The sequence below is a fragment of the Lupinus angustifolius genome, chromosome LG03, assembly GCF_001865875.1.
Source record: "Lupinus angustifolius cultivar Tanjil chromosome LG03, LupAngTanjil_v1.0, whole genome shotgun sequence".
NCBI classification, from domain to species: Eukaryota; Viridiplantae; Streptophyta; class Magnoliopsida; order Fabales; family Fabaceae; genus Lupinus; species Lupinus angustifolius.
In genome coordinates, this window is record NC_032011.1 from 20,429,055 (window position 1) to 20,438,045 (window position 8,991).

Here is an 8,991-nt window from a genome sequence, read left to right on the forward strand (position 1 = left end):
AATCTACACAGGAGTAACTTGTTGAATAAGCTGAGTACACTTTCCCTGCATATGAGTACTAGCCGGAACCGAAGCAAGAACAATAAGATCCTCTTCCAAATGAATGGTAGAGTTACTTTCAGAGCAGATTTCCACCCTTTCCAGACCATGAAGATCATTGTTATTCTAATAATCTATTTCCAGGTTGATGAACAAATCATTATTAACCGGGATTTGAGGAACCACTTCAATTGATGGTTGTTTTCTAGCCCTATTTTTGTGAGCTTCAGGAGCTTTAGCTTCTGATTTTTGCTTGGGCAGCCTTCTGCAATTCCCCACACTATGGCCTTCATCCAGAGAATCATCAGCCCAGAGCCTACCAACTAATCTCAAATCGTTAGCAACCACCGGATTGTCATGATCATTCATAATCTGCACAAGAGTAACTTGTTGAATAAGCTGAGTACACTTTCTCTGCATATGAGTACTAGCCGGAACCGAAGTAGGAACAATAAGATCCTCTTCCAAATGAATGCTAGAGTTACTTTCAGAACAGATTTCCACCCTTTCCAGACCATGAAGATCATTGTTATTCCGATCATCTATTTCCAGGTTGATGAACAAATCATTATTAACCAGGATTTGAGGAACCACTTCAACTGATGGTTGTTTTCTAGCCCCATTTTTGTGAGCTTCAGGAGCTTTAGCTTCTGATTTTTGCTTGGGCAGCCTTCTGCAATTCCCCACACTATGGCCAATAGTATGACAACCAACACAGAAATCCGGCAGACTCTCATATTCAATTGGGACAAAAAAGCGAAGCCTTCCCTCTCGACCAGAATTTGATCAGGAAGAGTAGATTTAAGATTCAGTTCTACCAATACTCTAGCAAAATGGTCGAAGGTTCGATTGCTTGTAGCCTCATCCAGGGATATCGGTGTACCAATTCCCCCTGCAATCGAAAAAATAATACGAGGACACCAATACTCCTGGGGTAAACCATGTATTTTAACCCAACATTGGGCGTGAGACAGCCTTTGCAAATTAGGATTAAAATCAGGTGACCATAAAAACATACGGAGAATACCTGGTTTAAGGCTCCATGAACCGATGGAACAAATAGTTCTCATGTCTTCCGGCGATGAGAATGAGAAGTAGTAGAAGCCTTTTCCCAACGAAATCATTGACCACTTACCAATCTTGCTCCACAGAGATATCAATTTCTCTTTTAACTCAACAAACTTCAGAGGCTTGCCGCCTTTAGCAAGAATCAGTCTCCCACAGAGATGTGATTTGCATCTTTGAAGACCCGCTTGATAGTCGGCTTCAATGATCTTAATGGCAATGGCGTCCCTTTTTAAGCATGGTTGTGGAAGCTGCGAAACAGAAACATAGGCCGAATTTGTTACCGCTTGTGCAAAGGATTTGGTTTTCTGAGTAGCAGCAACAAAGTTTGCTTTTGGCTCTGAGCAAGAAGAAGAAAGCCCATCCAGAAATTCCCACGGAATTGCAGGGACTGGAGGCTTCATTGAACCCGAAAACAGAGCAGAGAAAACCGAAGTTGAATAGAGCAGAGGAAATCGTAGCTGAACGCACAAACAGAATCGCAGGAAGAAGAAACCAGTGGAGAAACGCACACACACAAAGGAGAAGAAAAAACCAAGAGAATTAGATTCCGAGTTTCCCAGGAGCGAGAATTTTGGAACTCATCTTCTCACAAGCCCTAACAGAGAACTGGTCTTTTCTTTACATTACTACTAGTATTTTTAACGTGGCATGCATGAGGCTGCCCAAATATCAAATAATAAATAAGCATATTTATAATGATAATTTTGTAAACTTAAATTTATGTCTAATATAATGATTAGATAAATGTTTTATAAGAATGTCGGTCAAAAAATGTTTTATTGGGAGAGGTGTGATCCATTTTAGTGATATGTTGACCTTGAAAGAGATAAATCTTTAACTCTAAGACAGAATTAATGCACATATTGAAGAAAGGTGGGAATATTTAAATTTCATTATTTTTATTATTTTTCCTAATAACTTGTATACATAATTTTAATATAATCATTTTTATTATTGATTATTAATTAAATGGAATAAAAATCAAGTTACCATCTTTAGTATGCTCATAGAATAAATAAGTAGGATTTCATAATATGTTATAAAACCAAATGGAAAATTTATGCTATGTAATAATAATAAAAATAATAAATGGTGAAAGTTAACATCAAGGTAGAGAACTAGTTTATTTTCTACAAAATAAAATAGTAACTCCTTGAAACAATAATAAAGAATATGTGATGTAATTAAGAGGGAATCTAATATACAAATAAATAAAATAAAATAGAGCCAAAAATAGATTATTTAAATTAATATTAAAATCAGAGCGGAATAAAATAATGTTAGATAACACAGAAGACTAAATGTTTATACGTAATTTATTCCAAACCATAGTAAAAATTAAAAAGTTAAATAAATAAGAGAAACTTTAACTTGATTTGAGTTGAGAGAATAAAAAGTTGATATGATAAATACTTACTTATTCATTCTAATTTAGGTACAAAAAATCATTGTAAAGCTCATTGTTCAAATTGCACATGGCATAGGCTTATTGAAATAATCCATATAAAAAACTGAACATGGGTGCATTGTCTCAACATTAGTTATTCATTTACATTCTACTTATCATGTGAAATATAACAATTTGGCTTGACGAAACTATTTTTATTGTATCAACCGAAACTATTTTTATTGTATCAACCGAAACTATTTTACTATTTTAATATAGTAAATATATACATCGAAAAATAAATAAATATAAAATGGAGTATCCACCATTGTTATTAATATCGATCGTATCAGTTATCATATTGGTCATTATTAATATTGATCGTATCAGTTATCATATTGGTCAAAGTATTAATATAGTAGTTCAATCACAATATCTCACTAATTAAATTATATATATTATGATAAATATAATAGAGTATAAATATTATTATTTAAAATATATAACCTAATTATTAAAATTGTACAATTACTAGTGATGTTATAAAAAACGATCAAGTTAAGTTTGGTATCTTTATTATATCATTGTGAAAAATATTAAAACATTCATATACAAATTGATTTTGACGGGTACGTAGAGTCTGATTGATATTTTCTGATTTTAACTTATTTAATTATATGATTGGTATAACTGTAATATTGTATTAGTAAGATAACTAGTTCACCAATTGAAGGACCGTACTGTCATGTTTTTACAAGTATCAAGTTTCAACCCTACTCTAAATCAAACACAGCTAAACAAATAGGAGTTGAGAATGGTTATTTGAAACTAAGAAATTGAAGCTATTCAATATTTTTAGAATGGAAATTTCATGGCTACAGTAGTTTATAGAATGTTTACTTGAGCACTTTGCTTTAGAAAGGGAAAGCTTTGTACTTTTGAAGCTTATCTCCAAGAATATTCTAAACAACTAGGGCTTAAATGTTAGTCATTGGTCTCATTGATGTATTATTATGTGAATAGGAAAATATTCTAAGATGTTATCTTTTTCTTTTACTTTGCATGTATATTATAAATGGTCGATCATAAGCATAGATAATAAATTAAGAATTATATTAAATAATTGACAATTAACCTAAAATTTTGTCAAATCGACATTAATTAATGATTTAATAAATAAATATGAAAATATTGTATGTGTTTTACCCATGCGATCACATTATGTTGAATATATATATATATATATATGATGCAAAAATTTAAGTGTATGAATTTTACTAATTGCCACTGTATTGCTTATCGATATGTTTAATCATCATTGACTCTTAAAAAAATAATATAAATGAATAATGAATAATATAATAAATATATATAAATTTTTAAGTTGTTGATGTATAGATGTGACACTCTATATATATTAGTTTTATGTGACTTTTGCAGAGTAATTCTTATAAAAATAAATTTTATGCTTTATTTTATTGTTTTCTTAAAAATATGTCAGTGTACTCATTGGGAAGGGTGGGAGTCCAAGTTAGATATGTGGATCCATATCACAGGCTAATTAAAAAGTTTCATTCAGTTTTAAAAAATTAGAAAATAGAAATAATTTTAAAATTATTTTTTGAAGTTTGATTCACTATGAACACAAACAAAATTCTTAGGACAAAAGATACTTATCCCCTTTCAACACATAATGATGAGATAATAGTATATACCATTTTTGACCAATAACAACAGTAACACTTTTTTATACACAAAGATGTGCTCCCAACAAAAGCATAATTGAAAATTAACTTCCTTGTTGAAAATTCAGGTTTCAATCTTTGTTTTCTTATGTTCTTTAATTAATTAACTATTTGTTTCAATAATATCCTGTACAATTTGTGAAGGTAAGAAAGAGCATACATCTTATAAATTATTTATCTCATGCAGGACCTGAACAGCAAGACTTTTTTTAATGCAGTGTAAGGTAAGAGAGAACTATGCAACTGTATAATTATCATTAACAATTTACTTTTTTCATTGCTTTTATTTTGTGAGGTTAACAAGGTATCACTAATTACTTCTGAATGTATTTGCAGCCTTTTCACCTTTGAAACTTAGATTAGGTGGAAGTTTGCAAGATAAGCTCATATATGGAACTGAAGATAATCAACAACCCTCTACTCCTTTCTTTGCTAACAGTTCTCAAATGTTTGGTTTCACAAAAGGGTGTCTCCCAATGCACAGATGGGATGAACTTAAAAAAAATTTCGCAAATGCTGGGTAAGATCTGGTTCTTCTTATCAAGGTTTTAAATTTGGGTCCGCGACTGACCGACTGCTATAGATACCGATATGTTAAGGTTTTAAGAATTACCAAAACCGACGATGACAACAGTGGCCCATAATATCTGCAATTGTCTGAAATATCAAGATTTTCAAAGTTTCTGAAACTGCCATGGAGACCATTATTTAAAACCATGTTCCTTATTTTGTGTATATGTTAGTATATGGATTATATATAAGCCTTGTTTGACTTGTAAACTATGCTGTTTTTAATAAGTTAGCATTATTAAACAATTTGTTTCAGGGCTAAGATTATCTTTGGATTAAATGCTCTTGCTGGAAAAAGTATACAATCTGGTTCTGCTGTTGGACCTTGGAACTACACCAATGCTGAATCATTTATTCGTTATACTGTCTCAAAGAACTACACCATTTCTGGGGGGGAACTTGGTAAGCATGTGCTGTCCTTATTACAAATGCTAAAGTACTAAACATAAAAAAAAATTGATCTTTATAAAAGAAGAAAACAAATTTTAATGTCGATATATGTCAGAGATAACTTCATATCCCCGACCTCATTTTAAATACTTGTTAGGATATAACTCTCATTTTCAGTTGGTGTTTTGATATGGAACCTTAATGTGATACCAGAAACAAGGTCCAACTTCTCTTATGTTATCTAACTCTACGTTTGTTCCGACATGCCTATGGGAAAATAAGTCTCACATCGCCTTTTTCATTCTCTCAGGCATGTTGGAAAATAAGTCTCACATCGCCTATCTCATTCTCTCAGACATGGTTTAAATATCTGTCTCATTGCCAATTGGTTTTCAGATGAAACCTTAACAATATAAATGAATGGTCTACTTGTCTTCTTGAATATTTAGTTAAAGGAAAGAAATATTGTCAATTTCCCTCCAGAATCAACTAGTCTATTCTACAGCAATGAATGATGAATGAAAATCTTCTTGCTTTTTAAGTCCCTATGTATGTGGACTAACTGCATTAAGATCTTTTCAATGGCAGGCAATGAATTGAGTGGTAAAGGAATTGGAACAAGTATTTCTGCAGACCAATATGCTTCTGATCTAGCTGCTATGAGAGACATAGTTTACAAAGCATATGAAAACATTGATCCTAAGCCACTAATAATTGCACCTGGAGGTTTTTTTGATGCAAATTGGTTCAAGGAATTTCTAACAAATCTAACACATCTTTGGAAGTGATCTCACACCACATTTATAACCTTGGACCAGGTACCTTTCACCAAATAGGCCAATGTTCATTCATGTTCTCCAAATTTCCATGAATTTTGATTATATTTGAAAGCTACTATGCAGGAGTTGATGAGCACCTTGTTGAAAAAATTCTTAACCCTTTGTACCTTGATGGAGAGGCACACACATTTGCAGACCTCAAAAATGTACTCGCGAATTCGGGTACCTCAGCAACGTCGTGGGTTGGTGAATCAGGAGGGGCTTACAATAGCGGCCGTCATCTTGTATCGGATGCATTTGTATGTAGTTTCTGGTTAGTGGTAACTCACTTTCATGTGTTATACCATTGAGGGTTCTTTGAAACTATTGCTAATGTTACCATATCACAAACAGGTATTTGGATCAGCTTGGCATGTCAGCTACTTATGACACTAAAACTTATTGTAGACAGAGCTTGATAGGAGGAAATTATTGTTTACTTAATACCACTAATTTCATACCAAATCCTGACTACTACAGGTATTAAATATTGAATTTGGTAGTTTTGTTTTCCTTTGATTACGTCACAGATTTGCAAGCAAGGCGTGCATTCTTCAGTATGATAATATTTGTTGTTTCACAAAGTGTATTAGAATCTTGTGCTATGCGTTCTGATTGGTCAAGAAATATCTTTTGACCAATCAGAATCCACAGCAGAATTAAGGACTTACATGGATCTTCATTAGTGTGTCACTCTTCTTAAGCTGATATGAAAGTCATATGTGCTATGTTGTTTGCATCTTTAATTCATTTAATTGTTTGATGTGCAATTTTGGCTGCTTTGTAAAGGACAAAAGTTCTAATACAATAGAATAATTGAATAAAAGGCTTTATTAATAAGGTCAATTTGATACGAACAACGTGAAATGGTGTAAGACGCTATTGAATCCTCAGTTATCATATTAGGTTAAATGTTCGATTTTTCGGAGTTATACTTATTGGGAGGGACAGCCATATACATTGAAAGGGATTAGTTCCTTACTCATAGGGTGAAGATTGATCACAATATTTCACGATGAGGATTATAACATTGTTGTGGTAATGTGCCTTCTTCTTTGCAGTGCTCTTCTTTGGCATAGACTCATGGGAAGAGGTGTCTTGTCAACTACCTTCACTGGGACAAGCAAGATAAGAGCTTATGCACACTGTGCAAAGCAATCAGTGAGTGAAATTTTGTGCCAATGTGATTATGAAGCTTATATATTCTATTTGTGAAAGTTTAATTTTGAGTAAAACATGATTTGGGATATTGAAAGATTCGTTCACCACCAACTTAGTCTCTTGAAGATTTTTCCACCATCTAAATTCCTGAAACTTCAAGCAAGAACCACATTAGTCCTTGGGAGTAACCTGAGATACTTCTAGGAGACAAATGTGGTGCCCATTTGATGTATCAGGGATTTAGTTAGTGGGAAAAATATTTAGATGATTGAGTTGGGGTAATTTAATCTTTCAATGACACATATGTCAAGCTTTACTCTTTAATTACAAAACTGAATGCCATTTTGGCCCTTAAAATTTTGAGCATGTACCATTTTCATCCTAAAAAGCAGTGTTGTTAGAACCGGACGGTCTGACCGATCTGACCGCTGACCGGACTTGAAAACGGTTCTGGTTTGCCGTCTTAACCGAATGATAGTTGGACCGCTTTGAACTGGAAAAAATCCGGTCCAACCATGTTAAACCTGGTTAAACCGGATTAACCTGGGAAGTAAACCGGACAGCTCACTTAAAAATAAAATAAAAATAGGAAAATGTTCTAATATTTTGTTTTACTATGGTCCAAAAAAAATAAAGAGATATTATTTCAATATAATTATATAAAGTTTTACATTTATATATAACTATATATTTATAAAATAAAAATTATTAATTATGTACGAAATCAACCGGTCAGACCAGACGGTTTAACCATTTAAATCGGTTAAACCTAATACGGGACCTCTGCCGGTTCGACGTCCTGCTCGGGTTTCACAACAATGCTAAAAAGTAAAGATCTAAGCTAGTATCGTGAATGTGAGTCAAAATAGTCTCTATCAAGTATTATAAAAAGTGTTGGAATAACTAATTTGATTTTCATTTCATATTTTTGGGATCATTTGGAATTTTTAATTTTTCAAAAACTAAATTGATACACGTAAAAAAATTAAAGGGACCGAAATAGATATTTGAATGACAATGTAATCTGATTTTGTACTCTATCTTGCAGAAAGGAATCACAATACTATTGATGAACCTTGACAACAGCACAGCTGTTGAAACTGAAGTGACCTTAAGAAGCACCAAGAATTTGTGGCATAGAAAAATATCTGATAATAATTCAAAAGTAATGAAGCTAAATTTCCTTAATAGAACAGAAACAGCAAGAGAAGAGTACCATCTAACTCCACATGATGGAAATATACATAGCCAAATAATGTTTTTAAATGGAAACAATCTAACAGTAAACTCAGATGGGGAAATTCCTTCTTTGCAGCCTATATATGTAAACTCATCAAACCCAATTATTGTTGCTCCTTTCTCTATTGTATTTATTCATATACCAGATGCTGGTGTTGCAGCTTGCAGGTAGCTATGTTTTCACTAGGAGAAACCAAGAATTGGTTTCACTTGGTGAATAATAAAATTACGGAAATTTTTTATTCCTTTTCAATTATTGTTCCTGGACCGGATGAGATTAAGACCTGATTGTTGTTGGTTCAGATTCTTGTTAACGAATATAGTGCCACAATTTTCGATTAGGCAGGAGGATTTTGATTGATTTGTTTGCTTCATATTGGATACAATTGAGTTTACTATGATTACAATTTACAAACTGAAAGTAACAAGTTCAAATTTCTTGCTAGTTGGACAATTTCAAGTATATTTCATGTTGTTGAAGTCATTAGACACATATATGAAGAGTAGTGAATTTAGTGTTCACATTTTAAGACAAAGTATAACTTAATTGTAACGACTTTGATCCTCTCCCTTT

At 32.6% G+C, this 8,991-nt stretch overlaps 1 pseudogene; it reads left to right on the forward strand.

Annotated features, from left to right (window-relative positions):
- LOC109342417 lies at positions 4,554-8,634 on the forward strand (annotated as a pseudogene).